Raw genomic sequence first — 21,888 nt, forward strand, 5'->3', positions numbered from 1 at the left:
TTTGCCCCAGAAAATCTCACAATTCTAGAGTCTCAGTGTTTACTCTGCTTATTTTGCATTTGCTGCATACTAAAGTAGAAAAAACTTATGGTAAATTTAGATTTTATCAGCCTCAATGCTCTTGAGCTGTTAGATCTCATCAGGCTTCCTAGAAATTGAAGAATGACAAAAACAAAAATCATGGGGTTTTGTAGTTGATGTTATAGCTTGACTTTGTGAAAACTCAGCTCATTTATGAGCCAGGATTTTATGAAATGCAGAGAATGATGGTTACCTGTGTTGTCAGTATGATAATCAGATGGCATTCTCATAAGGCTCCTGAAAAAGGACTTACATCCTGTATCACCTTTCATTTTTTGTCTGCCTATCTCATCCTATCTAAGCGGCATTTTTTCGGTTGAACTATTTTCAACATGTGAGTTCAAATACTCTGCAACAAGATTAAAGGTGACACTCTCAAAAGCAATTTCAGTAGGCCTAAATTTTCTAGGCATTCAAAAGAAAATAATTAAATGGGTGAAATCGTTGTTGTGGGACTTGGGGGACTATTTGCTTGTTTTTTCCTTGCACAGAGTCTGCTATAAATACATATTACCTGCATCACATCGCCAGAATACCCAAAGACATAGGGAGGGTTGGCTTTATGTGTGCATAGAAAAATGTATTCCCTGCCCTGTAAGGGCTCATGGCAATGGTTCTGCAATGAGTTCCATGTGTGGCAACACTTAAACCTTTACAGATGCCACAGTATTGCTGTAGAATACTAAACTAATTTAAAACCAAGCATTTTTCATATACTCTGTTATACTGCTGGTCATTGCTAATGGTATCTTGTCACAAACAGCTGGACTAAAACTGTGAACCTAAAGATCAATGGACAGTAAAAACTTAGTCCTTCATGAAACCTAGAGAGACAAGTGACAAATTCCTTCCTAAAGTCCCAATACTTCTAAGCAGTAACATGATAAAAGCCTGAGATAATTACGTGATAAGTCTGTGAAACCAGTTGCACAACCTGATAGTTGAGCAATGAGATTTCATTTCTGATAGTTTTTGTACTTCAGTCTCTCTTTTACTTACACATGCCAGTGGCATTGATTAGAAGACATTTTCTCCTGCTGTATCTCAGTAATTTACTTTTAGAAGTCCATTGCTGACACATCAAATAAATACTCAAATAAACACTTCCTTTTGAACAATCTGAGATTACCCAGTTCGTTCCTTCCAGATCATCACAGACAGACCAATGTACTTCACCTTAACTCCAAACCTGCTAGGGAAAGGCTTTTCAAGATGTATCTTCAGAAGACTGGGAATAAGCAAAGTCTGGATCTATTATAAACATAGATCTTGTTATCTTCACAGACAGAAAGACAAAAAAGGAGCAACATTTTAGCATGAGCATTTCCCAACTGTCCCAAGACCACACATCATTCAATGAGAACCTGAAGTGTTTCTTATTCCTTGTTTACAGCCTCTTTTCTGACACTTGGTCCAAAATTCTGTGTCCCTTTAACTCTGTTATCTAGTGGTCGGTGAAAAAAATGAGTTTGTAAATTGAGCCTGAAGCCTCAAACTAATTTACTGTATCTTCAGAAAAATATTTATATACACTCTTGAAAGACTGGTTTAACCTTCCTCTACTCCCAGTCCCTGGGCAGAAGCTCGGAGGCTGTAGAATCACTAGGATTTAACTGGAGGTGAAGACAAGTTGATAAAGTGGAAGCTCTGAAGATAGGGATCTGAAACTAGGATGTAATGCAATGCCTCTTCTCATGTAAGCAGTCACAGCAGAAACAACACATTTGTATAAGTTAGGACTCCTGGATGAAGGAGCCCTGGGCCATATGCTGGTTTACAATTGGGCTACTTGAGATCACCACTATTCACTGTAAATATACAGAAAAAAATCAGACTCTGTATTAATGAGTATTCACAGAAAGCAGATGCAGAGACAGAAAGATGAATGTGGTGTGAATAAATACTGTGTGACAAAAACACTCTCTAAAACCATTCTTTTGTGCTTGTACTGAAAATGTATTTTTGTCCTTGAATTTAAAATAAAGTCTACTATAAAAAAAGGTTTAATTGTGACAAGATATATAATTATCTTTAAAGGTTTCCAGGGCAGAGAGGGAGGTTTGAGCTGAAGTTCTGGGCTTCAGGTGTGTGGGAGACCAACTCTCGACCCCTCTACAGCTTTGTCAACATCAGTAAGAGATTAGCACTCTGCACTGCATTCAAAAGAACTGAAAAAAAAAAAAAAAAAATAAAATCCACATGATTTATTGGCACCATAAAAACATTAAGTAATGTGACTTATTAGCAAATGTCCTAATGCCATGCATTCTCATGACAAGGATCCTCAAATTGTTTTCCACTTTGTGGATCAGTCTCAAATGACTTGTCAACAGGACTCTGTCATTAATTTTAATTATGAATGCAAGCCCATAGCTCCTGCTACCTGACAAAATGTTAAAAAAAATTAAAAGTCATGAACTGTTTTAGCTGTATGCAGAATAAATACTATTCTTACACATATCCTTTAAAGTTAAAAAATTAAGCAATCCTTTCAGGAAGTCTACTTTGACTACGAAAATTAACTCTTACTCTCTGATCTCACGGAAACAGACAGGAACAACATTAAATTCATATAATTATTGAATTGTACTATGGTCTCTTGTTATCACACCTGTTTACAAACAGCCATAGAAACAGAGTTAAACAGACTTAAGGGCCTCAACTACAAATGACAATCAAGGCATTGCAAATCCTTCACACAGTATTTGAAACTAGAAAAGTAATTCACCATGACCTAACAGCCTTGCTAAGCCCTTGTTTCCCATTTTCTCAGATTTATTTCTGTGTTTAAGAGATGTAAATTTGTCTGAAGAATACTTCTGAGCAGAATACTTCTCATTGTATTTGAAGTATGTAGTGCTTAAGTAACTCCAGGAAGGCATAGGAGAATCAATTTGCCAAACTGGTAAGCACTCATTATTGTTGTTCTGAAAACCTGCATCAGTCATTAATTCCTCTCACATAATTTATCACATATTTCTGGTTTGGATGACTACTATCTATTGTAATTGCAATACATACATACTCTCTATTTTCATATAGTGTAGAAAGTTGCATGTCTAGCTGTAGCTAGGCAGATTTCATTAATTGTAAAATAATCTAAAAAAGAACATTAGTTTACCATCTTAATTGATGTTAATATCTAAATTACATAGTAATTATGGAAAGAGAAATGGTTAAGATACGGCTTTGCAACAGAAACCTAATTGTTCTTTTAGATACTGGAAACCAACATACACTTTCTTATCAGTTTCTGGTGCATTTCAAAGCATGCCTCCTGGTCTAGTGCCCTACAGCCCCTCTTGTACACTGGGCTGCCACCAGTAACTGCTTTTCTGTACCACATTTACAACCAGGCTGCATTCAGTTATTCACATGCCACTTCAGAGACGTGTATGTGAAGCACTGACGAAGTCTTTAACAACAAAACAGTGTAAAAAGAAAAAAAAAAAAATGTACAGGTGCCATCCAACCACAAAGAAATATCAAAATGTGACAACAGTCAAGCAGAATAATGCAACCTCAACGAATCCAGCCCACGCCGCTTTATGATACATAAATTGATTGTCTGTTCAAGACTGGTGGTTCACTCAAGACAAGGGGCCAGCCTCCATCCAACAGCCTGTCCTGCAGGAGCCACTGCCCTGCAGCAGCCTCTGCACAGACAGAGACTCTTCCACCCACTCACCTCCAGAAGTGACTTCTTCAGAACTGGGCTGAGGAACATTGGCAGGACAGTGTGGGGAAGCTTGCATTGCTGCTGCCCTTGCTATACCTGTCCTGTGGAGAAATAGAGGACTTAATTTCCAGGGCTGTCAGACAGCACCTTCCATGTTACAAGTGACGGAAAAATTAATTAATTTGAAAATGCCTGATTTGAGTGAGTACATTTTGAGGTGTGGTAAAGAACCCCCATTTTCTACAGAAGTATTTGGATTACTTTCACATCTTCCGTGGAGCTCCATTTGCAGCAAGCTGGATTCTTTGGTTCATAAGCTGATTGATGATGCTCTTGCCAGTTACCTATGCAGCAAGCTGAGATTGTCATTGAGAACCAACATAACAAGACAGCCTAAATAAAATAATTAAGGAAATCATATTAAAAAAAATATCTCAACTCTGACACGAACAAATAACCATTGAGTAGCTCTCCCTTCTACCTGCTTTTCAAAATGGCAGTTTCCTGCTCTTTAAACATTGCTTTTACAGAAACCTCTACTATATGAATTACCTAACAGAGGAACAGTTATTTTGCTTCTCCTGTCCAACCCATTCCATACAGAATTTTTTCATTTTTTTAAAAAATTTCCACATTAATCTACATGGCATTATCACATGAATCAATCCTAACAAAGACCTCTTTCCTTTTAAAAAGAGAAACTTTCCACAGTTCTCATGATTTCCAGCTGGGACAACAGTTTTCAGCCACCATTTATTTAGGTTTTTTTGTATGACACATTCAAATGATTTGTATATCCCAAAGTGCAGTCCATTAGAGGGACAAACACAAAAATAACTCTATCTGAAACACATGAATAAATCATCTTTTTGAGCCTGGTGATGAATGCAATGTTTTCAATTTCCAAAGAAACTCTAAAGCCCTACTAAAACAAGTGGGTTTGTTCCAAAAGTAATCTCTGTATCTTTCAGGAGTACTGTGGTGGTTTTTCTTTAAGAAGTATCAAGTTTAGACAACAAGGACTGGGAGCTAATGGCCAACCACTTTATTCTGGTATGAGTGTACACTGAATACTGATGTTCACAGGCAGGAACAATTTCCAATAATTAACTGGAAAGATACCAGCCTTCATTGCATTTGCTTAACTTTGGTCAACAGCAATGTTAATCTTGCAGGTGACCTGAAAGACAAGACAAAGCCTATACAAGTGAGCTTTATACATAATTCAGAACTGCTGAGAAGCATGGAAAAGAAGACAAGCAAAACATGATTATAATATGGCAGAACAACTCTACTAAGGAAATAAAACCTAACCCAAAAAACCCACATACACTTGTACTGCATCTATTACTTCAACTGAAGAGTAAATATAGGGGTAAACAGAATTGTTCACTTCTTATTTGGGCAAAACAGACTCATGCATCAATCACTTCCTTAACAAAATGCCAGGCAGCCTGTCTTCCTCTTCTTTTTTTTTTTTTTTTTTAATTTGCAACTGCATACTTCTTTTCTCTAAAGTTCCCAGTTTCCAACATACTAACCCCTTCAAAGCAGTGAAATAGTTTGTGTCTCTCAGTATCTGCTAATTGGAGTATAATTACAGCTGTCTATGGGCTATGACTCTAAACAGATTTTGCCAAAATGTTTGAAAGAAATCTCCAAGAGAAATAATAACAATTGGTCACATATGTAATACCATATTTAATAAATCCAGTATATTTAAATATAAAATAAGATACAGCAGGTTGGCTCAAATAAATAAGACTGATTAATTCTGTTCTGGGCACTACAGGTCGATGTCCTGTTCACCTTCTTAGAGAGTGATTACTCTCAGCATTAACACAAATTTTAGTAAATATGCTCCTTTTCTTCATGTGACAAAAACAATAAATATCAGAAAGAAGCAAAATGAGAAGAAACTGACACCTTGGGTTTTATGTGTTGCCTAAAGCCTTCTCCGAGTCCCCAAAAGGTCATGACAAATGAATAATTTAAATATTACAGTAACAAAGCATTGATAGTAATGATCAGATGTCTAGAGAAAAGAATTCAAATACTTTGAATTATTTGGCAATATCTTCTGATAATCACTGAAAGGACTAGAACTCCTAATACATTTACTCTCACTGAAATGCACACTGGTAAATACTAAAACTGTGGGGAGGGGAACCTCTACAAGTGAAAGCAAGACTTGAATTGGTCACCGTGTGGATTTTTGTTTCTTTACTCTAGTAATCCTCAAAGATAACACTGCTATGGTTTCCACATTTTGAGGCTACCATACATTTATTTAAAAAAAAAAAAAAAGAATCTTAAGTGTTCAAAAACAAACACATAATGCATTAAATGCTTCAAAGAGCCTTTCCTTCGCTTACATCATCCCTATTTTCTCCCCACACTGTTCTCCAGCCTCCTACAGTCTGCACTGACCTATGTACACCAAGCACTTCAAGAGGCACTTGAACCATATGGGATATTTCTAATAGGTAGGATCACTTTCCCTGTCTGGGAGAGTAATTCATGGAATAAAAAAAGAAAACAGCTTTATCTAAAGGAAGATATACATTCCAGAGATTAGTCCAATTCAAACAGAAAGCTCTTCCATCACAGAAAGCACATGCAATTTCTAGGATGAAGATGCATCCTGCCACCAAATCCAAGCTAGAATACCTCTTCTCCCTCCTTGTTTAAATCCCATGTAGAATCTATTGTGCATACAAGAACTCTTATACAACTCCCAGACTGATTCATCACCTCTGCCAGAAACTCCTCTGAGTCCTATAGAAATCACTGTGTTTTCTACAGTTCATCTTTCCTTTGAAAAATGAAAAAAAAGCCACCTTTCAGTCTCCGTGACCTGGAAAAAGAAATGGTGAGCAGTGCATTGTGTGGGCTTTGACATGAATGAATCCATGGCTGCAGCAGTGGATTCCCAAGTGACAACATTCAGGTGGTGCTTGAACATAAAAGCTTTCCCATTCCCTGAAGGTGAGAGGACTGTAGCCCCACCTGGGTCTCTCCAACCAACCTACAGCTGGCGAAATAAAATAAAACAAAACCTTTTGTACCTACAGCTGAATCATATCAGTCATCTGTTACAGAGCCCATGCTTAAATCCCAGCATCCAGAAATAATACTGCTGGTACCTGAACTTTAATGGATAGTCTCCACAGAAAAAGGAAAATGGCATTTTCAATATACTACATGGTATGGTTTTGCTAAAAACCTATGATTTTTTAATGCGAGCTAAAAATAATATTGATTTTTTTCAAGTCCACTGCACACTAAATATAATTTCCACCATTGCTATTTGAGATATCAGATAAAAATGCCATCTTTCTCACTAACAATCAACAAGTCTTTATTGAAGCAGAAATGCCTAAGGCTATCTGGTATATTTCAAACAATCTTGGCAGCTTGTGGTAGCCAAAAATGAACACTGATTCATCAAAAAACATACAGAAAATTCACTCTGGTGCAAGCCAAGATTAGGGTATGTTCACTGTGCACAGTGGACTGCAAGACATCTAAAACAATCTAAAACATCCACAGTTATAACTAACATTACAAACTCAGTGCATCACCTCCAAGTTGCAAACTAAGAGAAGGCAAGAAATGGCAAAAAAAAAGAAAAAAGTAGCTTCAGGAGGTTCAGCAAGAGGTGCAAAATTCTGCACTTGGAGCAGAAGAGCTTCAAACTTTCAGAAAAGCAACTTTCTGGAAAGGACCTGTGGATGCTAGGCTGAATATGAGCCAACAGTGGCTTGCCATCAGCAAACCACATGCTGGCCCAACACTAGAAGAAAGTGGCCAGAATTAAGGGAAATGACTCATCCCTGATGGGGCTACATGTTGAGCAGTAAGAATTCAATGCTCTTCCATAAGTGACTGAACCAGATTATGACCAAGTTAACCATTTTTTTGAGACTGATTAATTGAAGCAAGTAATTCTGCACGTGGCACACATTTTTTCTCCCAAAAAAATGAAACTGTGCAAATTCTTCAGCCACAGCCTCTTCCTTTCTAGTGGGTTAATCTTCCAGGTCTGTCCTCAACCAAGGAACTCCAAGATACTCTTAACAGGAATTGCCAACTACAGGAAGACTCCTCATCAGCTTAAATGTTTACCTAAATGTTCTGCACACAGCTCAAAAACCCCTCTGTGTCATTATGACACTGTGAACTTTCTGGAATCTGTAAAAGCACAATTTAGGAGGATAATATGAACCTAAAAAATTAGCACAAACCCAAATGGGCAAATGAAGGGAAAAAAATTACTGTTTTCTTAAGACATACGTTTTTAAGGTTATGGTAGACACAACCCTAAAAAGTACCTGTAAAAAAGAGAAATTATTTAAGGGCTAAAACTACGTTACTGACATTCATGAAATATCCTGTAATCTTTTTTTCAGAGAGATTTAATTATACCTTTCATACTACTCATGTATTAAAAGATCTTCTGGTTAGCATTAATTTGAATTCTATTGCCACATAAATTAATACAACTTAGACACATTTATCAGCCCTTTAAAAAACAAAGTGATGTGTCCAGGCTGCATAATCTTGAAAAGGAGAAAAAGACATACAATTAAAACCTGAACTGCAATTACTTTGATTTCAGAAAGTTAAAAAGTAGCCTGGAGCAAATTACCTCCAAGACAAAATCTGGAGAGCAGTTTTGCTTCAAGAAAAGACTTAAAAGTATTTAAAAGAAAACAATAAGCAGCATGAGTAAATCATATAGCACACAAAAAGGTCCAAGAAAAATAAATGGGTTGTACTTAAGTTAGTATAAATCTGAATGCATTAAACCCCTAAGGAAACTTGCAAAGACAGTATTAAGGTCATAGTATTCAACTGGATAATTTTAACTATGATTTTAACCTTAAATTTAATAAATCATATTATGCATGAGAATTTCCAAGTAGATTTTCTAACTCATTATGCAAATGAACAAAATGATAACTCTAAATAGTTATAGTATCTACAGAAAATCTGTTCTTTTGGCTAAAGGACAGCATATGTTTTACTGATGAAGAGAATTGCAGCAAACCATAAGAAAACTAACAAATTCCCATAATTTAAGTTCCCAGAAATTTTTGTGCTAAACTGTAAAATGTACTCACATTTCTTGACAGTAGGAAAAGCTAAGCTTTGTAGATTCTAACAATTCTGAATATGGTAGATGGAGTTCAGCCACATTTTCATCTTTACCTACTGCTGTCCTAAAGAACAAAGCCAGCAATAGTATTGAATCTCAGAAGATTCAGCACACTTAAATGACCAGGAAGGTTTTTGGTGAACACTGAGATAAACTCTTCAAAAACAGCTCTTCCAGTACCAGGGGTTATAACCTATATCCCCTCACTATACAATGTAGTACTGAAGACAAAAGTAACTAAGGCTAAAAGTAGTTAGAAGAAACAGATGCAGAGATTAAGACAGATGAGTAGACATATAAATGCAGAATAGATGTAAAGGTGAGACACTGGAACAGGTTGCCCAGAGAAGCTGTATCTTCTGTGTATTTTCCTTGAAAGTGTTCAAGGCCAGCTTGGATGGGGCTTTGAGCAACCTGGTCTAGTGGAAAGTGTCTTTAAGGTCTCTCCCAACCAAGCCATTCTATAATTCTGTAAGATTAAAATGACTCAAAGCACAAACAAAATATGTGGTTTGTATATTTATTTTTTTCTGGACTTACAATATGTACATAGAGTACAGCCATGCAAAGCCATGCAGCCGGATCCAATTCTGCTCCAGACAGTGGCAGGTTCTCAACAGACTTCATTAGATACTAAATCACAATTACACAAAGGCTGTTAACAACTTGTCAGGATTTCAAAGATGACATTGCTGTTTAACAGAAACATGTACAGTAATCTCAGTGTCCTAAAAACCTAGGTAGCACATTTCAGTTTTTTAAAATTTACCAGAGTAAAAAGATATAATTAAAATAAAATTTTCTATTATTTAGTCACTACCATTTCTACAGTAGGATGGCATGAGAGACTGAAATGTTAATGGTGACTCAAACAATCAGCCATTTGCAGCAGCAGTGGGTGCTCTGCCGAGATTGGGTCTGCAAGGTCACAGCCCAGGTGCAGAGGGGGCGAGCACCCACCAGCAGAGGCTACAAGCTGGATTTTGAGCCATGTAAGGGAAAAGGCAGACAAGAAGCAGACCCTGCAGAGGTGGGGTAATGCTTTTTATCACTCTTAGATAACAGGCTCAGTTGTACAACTTCTCCCTGGGGAAGGACCAGGGAATTCACACAGAGGCCTGAAGTTTTCATCTCTTCTGATGGGCACAAGTGGCTCAACCACAGTGGCATGAGAGGCAGCTGTCATGTCTTAGAAGGTGTCATAAACTATCAAAGACCCTCAGAATACCCCCTGACTAATTTTGGGGGCCTTCCACCAGAGGAATGCATGTGATCCACAGTGTTACTTCAGAAAGGGAGGAGGTGTATGACATATGCGTGTCTGAACATTTATTAACCCACTGAACTTTGTGTTTTGGAGGCTTCCCCCACCCCCATCTGATAAAGATGAAGATCACCACTTCAACCAAAAGACAACAAATAACAACAATCAAGTCTCCTTGCTAGATGGGTGATGCTATCTTTCCTCTCCACTATCTACTCTTATCCTTTTCTTCTCATTCTTTCTTTCCATTATATATTTTCTGAAGTGCTATTTTTATACTTTAGTACTGTTATATTACTACAGATAGATAATAACCCAAATGCCTACATACCTCCTTTCCATGGCAAGCACGTTATTCTAAATTAATCCCTACATAAATATATATAATATATATAAATATAAAAACCAGTCATTCAGTGTCATTTAATTCTAATCTGCTGCAAGAGAGCTATTAACAAGAACCTCAGCCACCCTCGCCCTCAGGGGTGAGTCATAACAAGTAAGAAAGAGGAAACGTCACTTGCTTTTCCCTTATGATAACATGATAAAATCCTGACCCTGTCCTTCAACCAGGTCTGTTGATATTAACATATTTAACTGGGACTTTACCCAAGAAGACTGCCAGACCTACCCCCAAAAACACCTTCTCAGTACAGTGGTGCAGAAGAGCCTCTTCAAACTAAAAAAGACCTTCCCCCTACACCTGAACATCATCCACAAATCAATTTATCAGTTCCAAGATGATTTTGAGTCACATCCGTGTCATTTAATGACAGTGAAAGAATGGTACTAAGTGACACTTCCAGATCTTGCCCCTCACAAGATTCAATACACAGAGCAGAAAGAACTTGGCAAAGAGTACCTAATGAGTTGTGGTTTTGGCTGGACTCCCTCTTTTTTTTTTGTTTTAAATAAAGATTCCTGGAACTCAAACAGCAGCAAGTGCTGCAGATAAAAGCTGAATTATCACTACAATCAAATCAAGCAGCAAATGGGAAGGGAATAACTGTAGTCAAGGAAGGAATTCTGTGTCCTTATTCCTCTCCCCAGCAGTGCTTGGATCTACATATTCTTGATGTCTCTGAAGTCTGAGCGGGGAGTATTACTTCCAGAAAGAGAAATTCTGAGAATTTAAAGCTTTAGGGTCCTGCTTGAACTGAGATGGAACACTTGCCTTCTGGCAGAAATTAAAGCTGGCATGGAAATTTCACAAAAGAAATTAAAAGATGCTCTGGAAAGTGGCCAAAAGGAAATCAAAGAACTTTAGCAGTATGAAGACACATACCAGAAGCACATGAAAAGGAACTTGAAGACAGACCATTAGGTTTAAGAGTTAGGGTTACCCATCTGTTGCCTGGGTAGAAGGCTGTGTGAACCAGGGGAAAATGTTAATTATTCATGTAAGATATTTAGTAAAAAAATATTCATGTTCTCTTACACAATTTCCAGTCCAGCCCATATCAGACATCTAGGGGAACAGATGTATTTTAGCTTCAGCCCAAATTTTGAACTATAAGACCTGATCAACGTAGCCTTCTTCCAGTTCTTCAAGTGTGGTATGTTACTGGATCTGAGAATCAGACTGGGGCAAAAAAGACTGATAGCCAGTCTGACAGCTATCTGTGAGGTAAAAGATCATAAATTACTTACAAGCTTAAGACTTTAACAAGTTCCTTGTCCAGGATGTGTAAACTGGTTAAGTTACTATTTTTATGTGAAAAAAACGTGCTTAAGTTTGCTTGAACTCTGCAGCACTCTCAGTGTCGGGTTCTACCTATAATGGCATGTCCTAGTTAAAATGTTTGGGTATCTCTTGCCACACATGTAGTCAAATCTCATCTAACTACTTGTATTTATTTTAAACTTGCAGGATTAACAGTATTTCCTTAATATATGTTGCCTTCCAAAATCCTGTGGGGTTTCACTTACACAACAAAATCTCAGATTTTGGAGTCAGTGTCTGGATTGCAGTGCAAAACCATCAAAGGCAAAGTATAGGAGACTCCTATCTGGTAAGCTCCTTTATTCCTTTCCTCAATTTCAATTATTTGGATTCTGTTATTGTGTTAGAATATGTCTGTGCCCATGTGCACAAATTTCACAATGAAGATTTTTGGATCAAAGGTGACTTAGCAAGAGGGAAATTAAGGGCTTTGAAATATTTGCAACATTTCAGAAAAGAAGACTGCCAAACTAAGTTTTTCAAGAAAACTGTGTAAATTCAACTGCTAACAATAAAATGATGGAGCTCAGCCATTAAAATGTAAAACATAGGAATAGCTTCCTGTGCTAACCTCAATATAACTACATCCATCAAGTCTCATCTGTAATAACCAGACTGGTGTTTGTTCTGTGGAGTCCAAATTGCTAATTCTTCCCATTTACAACAACTCCCTGGCTTTCAGGAACAAAAATAATTTTCTGTCTAAATATACTTACACTTAACAATCAGAAATTAATCCCTCTGCAAACAACTCTCCACACTGGCAATCGCCTTTGTTAGTAATTATTTATAGTGCAGAAGCATCAAAGCTTTCTGCTTTCACATTTAACATTGCTGCTATTACTACCATTTCCCAGGTACATCCAGGATAGCTGACAGACATTTTTCAATATACTTTGTATTTCCTCCCTTCCTTCTACTCTGCATAACCATTGCAAAAGCCTTATCACAAGGTGGTTTTGAAGGAGCACAGCAGTAATCTTCACTGCTCTGGAAGTCTTCACCACACTGCCCAAACTGGTGCACACTGAGCAGGTCACAGGGAGCAGCAACAGGACTCTGGTGACAGATGGCAACTTTGCACCAGCAGAAGACAGCACTGCCCATGGTCCCCCCTGCTCTCAGGAGCGAGCAGCTGTGCTGGTTCCCTCCCTGTCAGCAAGGGAGAAATGTAAACCAGGCCAAGTTTGCTGACATTTCCTGAAGAAGCCTAGGCTGGTGGGCTAATCAGAGCCTCCTCCCCTCTGCTCTACCTCCCATGCGATGGGAGTGGCTCCAGCCGCAGATATGAAAAAATAAAATATATTTTCAGCATAACAATTTTCAACAAAAATGGGAAAAATGAACACAACAAAAAGATGGCTGTTTGTATTATGTAAAAATCACATTCAGCAGTAATTTCTGCACCACAGCTCAAAGTCAAGGCAACTAAAACCCTCTGCTTGGATGTAGCGTGAATTCTTGCAGCTAGTAAATCTTGAAGTTTTAACATAATTGGCTGATTTGCAATATCATAACTTCTGAAAGATGCAACTTATTTGTTTTAAACTAGCACCTTTTGTAACATTTACTTACCAACACAAAAGGCCTGTGCTCTATTTTCCTCATTTTTCAGAAATGCATGTGGAAGCACAGAAATGGCTATCTATCAAGTAATGACACACTTAAGCATGGAAAATAAAATCTACATTCAAGGAAACAGTTTTTCAGAAAGCTGCAGCTCATCACCACCAGAGATGAAAATCAGAAATTCAAGGACACTGCTTCTCACACCATGGTGTAAAGGAAGTTTTGCTCCAGTCAGAGACAAGGTGCACTCCCCTGACCAGCACTGTCACACAGACCAAAACAGCCCGTGAATTTCATAGGACCTGAAGGACAGTGCCCTACATACCAGCTCTTACTGTCTCCCAATGCTGAAACTTGGCCATAGCCATCCCAGGACTTGTAGATTCACATTTCAAGCATAGCAGCTGGGAGGAATACAGACACACCAGAAACATGCAGTAGCAGTCATCCACAAAACTCTGAGTGTAGCATACACTTGTGTTACAAGTGCACACAACATGCACAGAATTATATTCATATTGTACCTGAGCAAGGAGAATAACCACCATCCATACGACTTGACTCTTAGTAAGGTATTCCAGGAAATTCTGTAAGATGTAATAATTCACATCTACCTATTTCAAAGAGACTGCATATGTGAATTCTGCTTTGAGTTTCACCGCTGATTAAAGAGAATATACTTGACCTAAATCTTCCATTTAAAAGAAGACTACAGAATACACATCTGACTTCATCTTGTACTGGTTATTCCCATATCACCGATCTCCATGCAGCAATAAAAGATACCAAATCAAGCAGGGTGTTAAATTAATATGCAGCATGACAAAGTTTCACATGCTACCTTAGCAGTCAATTCAGGCTTACACTCACCAGCCCACTGTGCCTATTTGTTGATTTTCTAATTAATTATTATTATTATTGAATTTATTAGTTGAAGTTTTATTTTTATCACAGCACAATGTAGAAATAAAGGCATTCTATCAGAAATTATTTATGACATAATAACAGACAGGTCCTGATTTAAAGCTGTACACTAATTAAAGACCTCGTCCCAGTTTTTATCATAACTTGGAACCTCTCAAACAGTACAACATGATGTTTTGTTGACTGGATGAAAGTTTAGAAAAGAATCATTGATAACTGGTGACCAGCTCATTGCTTGAAAACTATTTTTTGTTTCTATTTGAAATGTTTATTTATTTAGTATCTTAGAATAAGGAGAAATAATATGGAGTCATTAAAAATTGAGAGAATGAAATAAACAATCATTTACTTTTAATTCAACTCTGATGATCTTTATTTCTACTAGAAAGTGACCCAGAAACTGGTAGAGCATATTATGGCTGTCTTTAACGCAAATAGTACTACCACAGGCAGCATTAACCTCAGAATTTACGCAAATGATGTTATTTTGTACAGTCATTGACTATTTGCAAATCTGAGTCACACAAATGACAAAAGTACTGCAAACAGGAAGATGTATGGTAACAGTAACTAAATGCTAATCAGACTTAAGTTGAACTAAAGAATAATAAACCAACTCTTAGTCTTTTACTTTCTTCTGTACTCTAAGTAAGACACATAAATATCATCATAACACAGATGTCTGCATCCTTTTCTTCTCTTTTTTGTAACAGATGGATCAGTAAATAGGAAAGAAACAAACACTGCTATATTTAACAGTACAGATCCCAAACGCTGTCATATTAATAATTCACAAAAGTCACTGAACTGCATGGCATGTCATACTGAGATTTTATTAGGAATCAGATCTCTTAATGTACATTTTTATTATTTGTCTTTCACTGGCAAATGAAATAAAAGTCGGCTTTTATTTGAATTAAAGCAATAATAATAACAGAGCAAGAACAAGAAGCAGGAACAAGAGCTTTTCAGCAAGCTAACACTGCTGAGAAACGAAACTCTCTTACCATATATAAGGCTGCTTTGCTCAGTGGGGCTTTTGTTCTTGGTAAATAATTGGGGAACGTTCACCAGGAGCCAGCAAAACAGACTACATTCTTGACTAAGGGCAAACTTAGCATTAACTGGAGAACTACGGAAATAGTTGATAAGGAAAGTGCCTTAACATGGCTAGAAGTTCATTTTAAACCCTTTCTTGTTTAAAAAATCCCAAATGTCCCCATTATAACTTTATCTAATTTTCTGAGATTACCTTTCCCTGGCCACAGGGAAATTAGGCTGAAATTACACTGAGGTTAGCCTGCAAATACTTTGTGTTCTCCCAGTATACAGTCCTTGAGACAAAGCCTTACTATGGTGACTAAATAAACCATGGATGGAAAGTTTCAAGGATACAATTAGTAATGATGCAGTAACACAACATAAACAGTAAGGATGGATTACCTTTTTATGGCTGTAACAACAGATAGTCAGCTCTTCTTCATTATAAAATATTCAGTGTTATTGTATAGTGTTTCACATTTTAAACTGATGCAAGAGCAACATCTACATTCTCTAAATCCACCATTTAAGTATATGATGCATTGCTGAAATGCCTGAGGTTTACATGGAAAACATGTAGAAAATATACTGCTAAATACAGTTTTCATAATAATACATACACTAAATAAACTGCTCCCATGGTGAACAATGACACTGACTCTACTTGCACAATGTTGTTTAGTTTTACATCATTCAGTACTTTTAAACTGTCTGGTTCAATTAGAAAAAAATCTGGCCAAGACAGCGAGCCTGCATGGATCATATTTCTATGTCTGTGTTTTATCTTACACACACATTGCACAGTTCATGTCCTGAACTTCTGTTTTTAAGGCTTATATGTAGATCAATCTATTACATATAACAGTTATATAGTTAAATATACTGTAAGCATTTCTATTTATAATGTTTCTAGTCTGCTGGCACCTGAAAAAGCTCCAGATTGGTGCAAGTATGTTCTTTTTCAGCTCCTTGTTGTCACTGTCACAGAAGGAGCTTGGCTTTAGCTAATATTCTAGACGGTTCTTTTCTTTTGTTAATACATCTTATTCACTTTTCCAGGATCTCTAGCACTATACAGCAATGAAATACATTTATTATTTAGATAGTGAGTGCAGGATCATCTGCTGATTACACATGCATGCAAAGAGAGACAAGGTTGCTATCAGTCCCTAAGGGCAACCCACCAAAACCAGTGATCCAGCATGGGAAATTTATTTCTTTGCAAACAGGAAGATTGCAGCCCAGCCTAATCACACCTGGTAAAGCTTTAAAGGCACATGTGACACTGGTGAATAACTGTCATATGGAGAACATGACATTAAATGAAGATCCAAACCAAGTTAACTGCATGCCTTTGAAACATGTCCTGCAGCTCAGAGTGGCTTGAAGCGCCCTCTTAGGATGATCTAACAACCAGTCCTTAAAAATAACCTCATCCTTGGAGAGGCAGATCTTTTGAGGAGGCAGTAACAAGTTAATACTAATATGCTCCTGCTCCTTGGAAATGCTGGGAACAGCAAACTAAGAAACTCCAAAGTCCCAGCCTAGGATCAACCTAGGGTCATCCTAACCCAAATCCTGATTTATGATTTCTTCATAAAGTACATTTGGCAAGCAAAATAGAGACAACGATATTATGAGCCTAATAAATGCAGTATGAATGGAGGACTTGGAACGTGGTGCTGGTACTGCATCACGACAAGCGCTGCTGACAGTGCAATTCTCTCTGGCTAAATCTATACTGCCTTTTCTGGGATTGTTGGAGTGAATTGCTGGCCCATGTCACCCATACAGACATTGCCTTAAATATCTGTGCTGTGCAGATCCAAGCTTCAAGCAATACCAGTGTTTGATTTTCCTGGATGCTGAACCCCACATCCAGCTGCAGGTTTGAGTGAGTGAGCAAATGGATGGGAGTGCAGTGCAAGCCAGTGTGACAGCAACGCTCCAGCTCTGCCTCCATGGCTTCACCCAAATAAGCTGCATGAATAGAGATTACAAAGTCAGCAACATCACTTGGATGGAATAAACCTTATTAATCCAAATCTTCAAGGCTACCCACAACATTCATCTGAATATCAGTGTGAATAAAAGAACCAAATCCATGCACAGAAATACATAACTATATGCTGTGTAACAAGGGGCAAAGTTATGCTTTAACAAGGTTTACTCCTATTCACACTCCACTCAAGGAAAAAAAGAAATACCACAAGCGATTAGACTAAGAAAGAGCAATAATTTCCAGGGTAATTCTGTTTCTAAATGAGTTCTGTAAAAAGATTAAAATCATCAATATTCACAACAGAAATCCTGAATTGCTGGAGGTTGAGAGGAAGAGTTACCACTTGGACTTTTCTTAATAAGGAGAAATCAGTGGACTAGACTGACCAATGGTAAGCCTGAGCCAGAAGAGTGGTACTTGTTTGCTATATTCATCCAATTAATAGCTCAAGTATTAAGGTCTAATTCAAATTATATTTGAGATGTTTATGAAAGAAACGCTCATAAATAAATTTCTTTTTGGCAGATAAAAATTGGTAATTTCTTGTAATTTTGATTACTGAAGAAGAGAGATACTAACTTCTCTCGTTAAGGCAAAAAAAAGGTGCCAACATCTGTTTTCATTATCTGAAGACGACTTTTCCTTAAAATCATTAATAAAAAAAAGGCTTCCTTTATCCTCTATAATAAACATTTCACATGGTTATGATTCAATATGCTATATACTGCAATGCTAATTCTCATTCTTCAAACATCATATTTGAGGACATTAATACACTATTAACATGACTAACGTTTTAACAGAAGTTAAGCCATATGGAACCAAATGGCACAATTCAGCCATATAAATGACTAGAGAGTGCAGGCCACCTTCTGCCCTACTGCAGCTCTGCTGGCTCCACTTGCATTTGCAGGCCTAGACCAAGGGAGGAACCTGTGTCTCTCCAGAAATTGGAAGCATAAACAACTTTTCATTCCTTCCCAAAACAGAGATATTCCATAAAAAGGCAGGGATCAATTCATATGCTAGACTTGTCTGCGTGAAACCTGCAATATGCCTTCACCCACCACAGAAGCATTTCTCCAAATAAATTAGGGATCATGAAGGTGAAACACATCCTTTAATACAGTTTGGCAAGAATAGTGAATTTTGTTCATTACTTCTGTTAATTCTTAAATCAGTAAAATACAGAATAACTGAAATAACCTGGCAGCTCAGTAAGAGAGTGGCACCATTGATTCCTGCAACTTTTTGTCCCTGCCTGGAATACAGCAACCATACCAGGCAATTCACTGTTCTCAACCAGATCCTGTGTGGCTGATCCCAAGGCCCTGAGACAGCGAAGTGTATCAGCAGTCCTGTCAGTCTCACCGTTAATCTTAAGCACAGGTAACATCAAGGGACCTCTAGGACTGAAGGACATCCTCTGCCTGCTAAAGAGGAGCCTCTTTTATCCCCCCTTCCCCCAACCCACAATTTTCTTGCCCCAACAGACTCTGTACAGTAATGAAGGATCACGTTTCTCCCATCCAACCAATCTTCTCTTCCCATGCCTCTCCTCTCTCCTCAGTCCTCCTACAGTTGCTGTGGAAATAACACATTTTACTGACCCAACACCTCCTGGGCAGCTGGTTCCCACAGCTGTGGTGCAAAAGGCAATTAAGATAAAACACAGCTCTGCAGTGAATCACAAGCCTGAACAGATCTCAGAGGTCATCTAGTCCATTCCTCTGCCCCACGGGAGGTTCAGCTATCCCCATGTCACTTCTTACAGACATCTATGTCACCTTCTTTTAAAAACTTCAGTGATAAAACTTAGACAGGATCCCTAGGCAATATATCCCAGTGTTTCACCACCTTTGCAAAGAAGTTCAGTCTTTCCTCACAACCCACATTTTCTAACCCTCAGATCTTTTTTCTCTCTTTCTTTACCAGACCTTTTCTATTTTCCTCACACAAACAACTGAAATTAAAGCACTTTGCTTCAAAAACTACCTTTAAAAGTGATCACTGAAAAATTTACTGTATATTGCAGCTGAAATTAAATCACCTTTTTCCATTGTGCAACTGTAACATAATTTTAAAGACTTTGAATTAAAAACTATTCACATTCTGCTTGTTTTAATGCCATATTGTAGTTGTGCATATGCAACAGGAGAAACAGGGCCACTGTTGTCATACATAATGATGAATAAAAAAAATTGAGATTTAAAAACCAATTCAATTTTCCATAATCAAAGTAAATCCACATTTGTTACAGATAATCCCAATGTTAGAAAATAATGACCTATCAAAGAGATAAAATTTGACTTTGCTCAAGCAAGCGGTTTTGTTAGGAACACATTCAGTCCACTAGAGAGAGCAGAGCAAATCAGATTTGGCTCACAGCTTTCCTACACCCTGAATTCATATGTCATCTGACTGGACTGTTTTTAAATCAGTGAAAAAGCAAAACAGGAAGAGAAGTAAAGCAATGCTGTAGTTAACCCACATCTTCATGATTATTGCTGGCTTTACTTTCCTCAGTGAATAGTTACAGGAAAAAAGTACATATAAGGGTTAGAAATACCTCCTTTTGTAAATTAATTTAGTCTGCTGCATGGAATAGCAAGGACAGAGGACACCACTTACCAAGATTTTAATACTCTGAAAACGAGATAAAATTTTGGTTATTCATGAACAACAATGAGTTTGTAACTTCTCTAATACACTAGACACAACATAAAGCATTTTTTCATTTTAAATGGTGAATTAGGAAAGCCAGAGAAAAACTTGGATTGGACCCCAAAGAAGTATAACAACACATTATTCCCTTTCCATTGTTGCTACATACTGGGCTTAACATGTCATAGGACCAAAGACAAGGCCTGTGAAAGGACTACAGGCCTTTACAGATAAGAAGTCTTAAAGTTCTTTCTTAGAGCCAAATCTTTAAACAAAAAAAATACAAAATCCCACAGAAGAACAAACAAAGCACATTTTAAGCACTAGTTTAACTAATGTATTCATTATGCACTTTAAACAAAGTGTATCAATGAGAAATTAAAATTCGTGATGCTCCTCTTTGAGCTGAAGGTCTCCTTGGAAAAATTTCACGGATAAATCCATTCCCTCATGATTTCCAAGATCTTTTAAAAGGTGTGGCAATGTCAGATATAACAGATGTGAAGAATTCTATTACACTCTGCATTCCCAATGAGAATTACACTAGTCCAAGAGGAAAAACTAACACTTTGCTACTGAAAATTTCAAGAACAGATGCCAACATATTTCATGATGACTTCTGATTACAGGAAAAATATAACACAGGTCAGCACTGATATTCAAATTGTATTTTGACCCATTCCAGACAAGCCCCTCCATTTGCAATGACAGAAGAACATCCAGAACTTATGATCCAAGTATCAAGTGAAGACAAAACGTGAGAAAAATTTAACACTTGCCCCAGCAGTGTCACAAAAAATACTAAAAGTCTCCATCTAATTTTTAGAACACTCATGATATATAAAAGAGGAGACTATGGATTTGCAAAATCCACAAAGAATTATTTTCCTCAGATTACAAAACAGAGAGACTTGAAAATTCAATTTTTAACATAGCTGCACATCTGAAATACACCATGTATCAAGTACACTGCAGAAATTATACTGTGCATTTTATAGAATCCAAGGCATGAATTTACAAATTTCAACAAAGTTTCTTCAAACAGGTGACCACATCTCAAAACATAAATCATCATTCTGAAAAAAACCATTAACCATAACTTCAAAAAAAAAAATTTGAAAATGCACTGAAACATGAACCAGAGTGCAAAGAATGTCCTAGAGGCAAGATTAGCAAGCAATTACAGCAGTCACTGGTAACAGTTACAGTACACAGCATTTTAATTTTTCTTCTGAAAAATCTGCCTTGTGATCCCAATATGACAAAATCATCCTACTGTTTTCTCCAATTTAAAACAATTCAAATCATCAATAATCAAGAGAGCATCAGCTGATCACGTTTCAGGATGCAGCATGGGAGTATTAAGTGACTGAGCATTGATCAAATGACGACAGAATCTGGAGACTGTGTCTCAAGGAGTATTGGTTGACCCTGATGTTAAGTATGTTCATATTATATAAGCCTACACTGAGTTACTGTTTCTGCTGCTGAAAAGTGCTGTTAAAACTGCACATACAAATATATTTGCAAAGTCAAGCACCTACTAACATATTTCTGCTCTTCAATCAATCTTAAAATGGCCTACTCTTAAACCAACTTTCTGGCAAGGAAATACAGACCAGTACCTGACCCAAGCATTTCACATTCTCAAGGTAAATTCCATTAGCATTTAATGTATGTCACCTGCAGGAAAATTCCTTTTTATGTAATAACCTGCAAGTCACTGAATGATTGAAAATGAAGGTGCCTTTTCTCATGTACCTTGCACAGACACAGGGGA

The 21,888-nt window shown here is 37.3% G+C and overlaps 1 protein-coding gene across 1 annotated transcript in view; it reads right to left on the bottom strand.

The window, feature by feature from the left end:
• Window positions 1–21,888, bottom strand: part of PPP2R2C (protein phosphatase 2 regulatory subunit Bgamma) — a 192,746-nt gene that overhangs the window by 112,318 nt on the left and 58,540 nt on the right. The gene's annotated exons all lie outside the window — the stretch shown is intronic.

This window comes from Poecile atricapillus, chromosome 4 (genome assembly GCF_030490865.1).
Source record: "Poecile atricapillus isolate bPoeAtr1 chromosome 4, bPoeAtr1.hap1, whole genome shotgun sequence".
NCBI lineage: Eukaryota > Metazoa > Chordata > Aves > Passeriformes > Paridae > Poecile > Poecile atricapillus.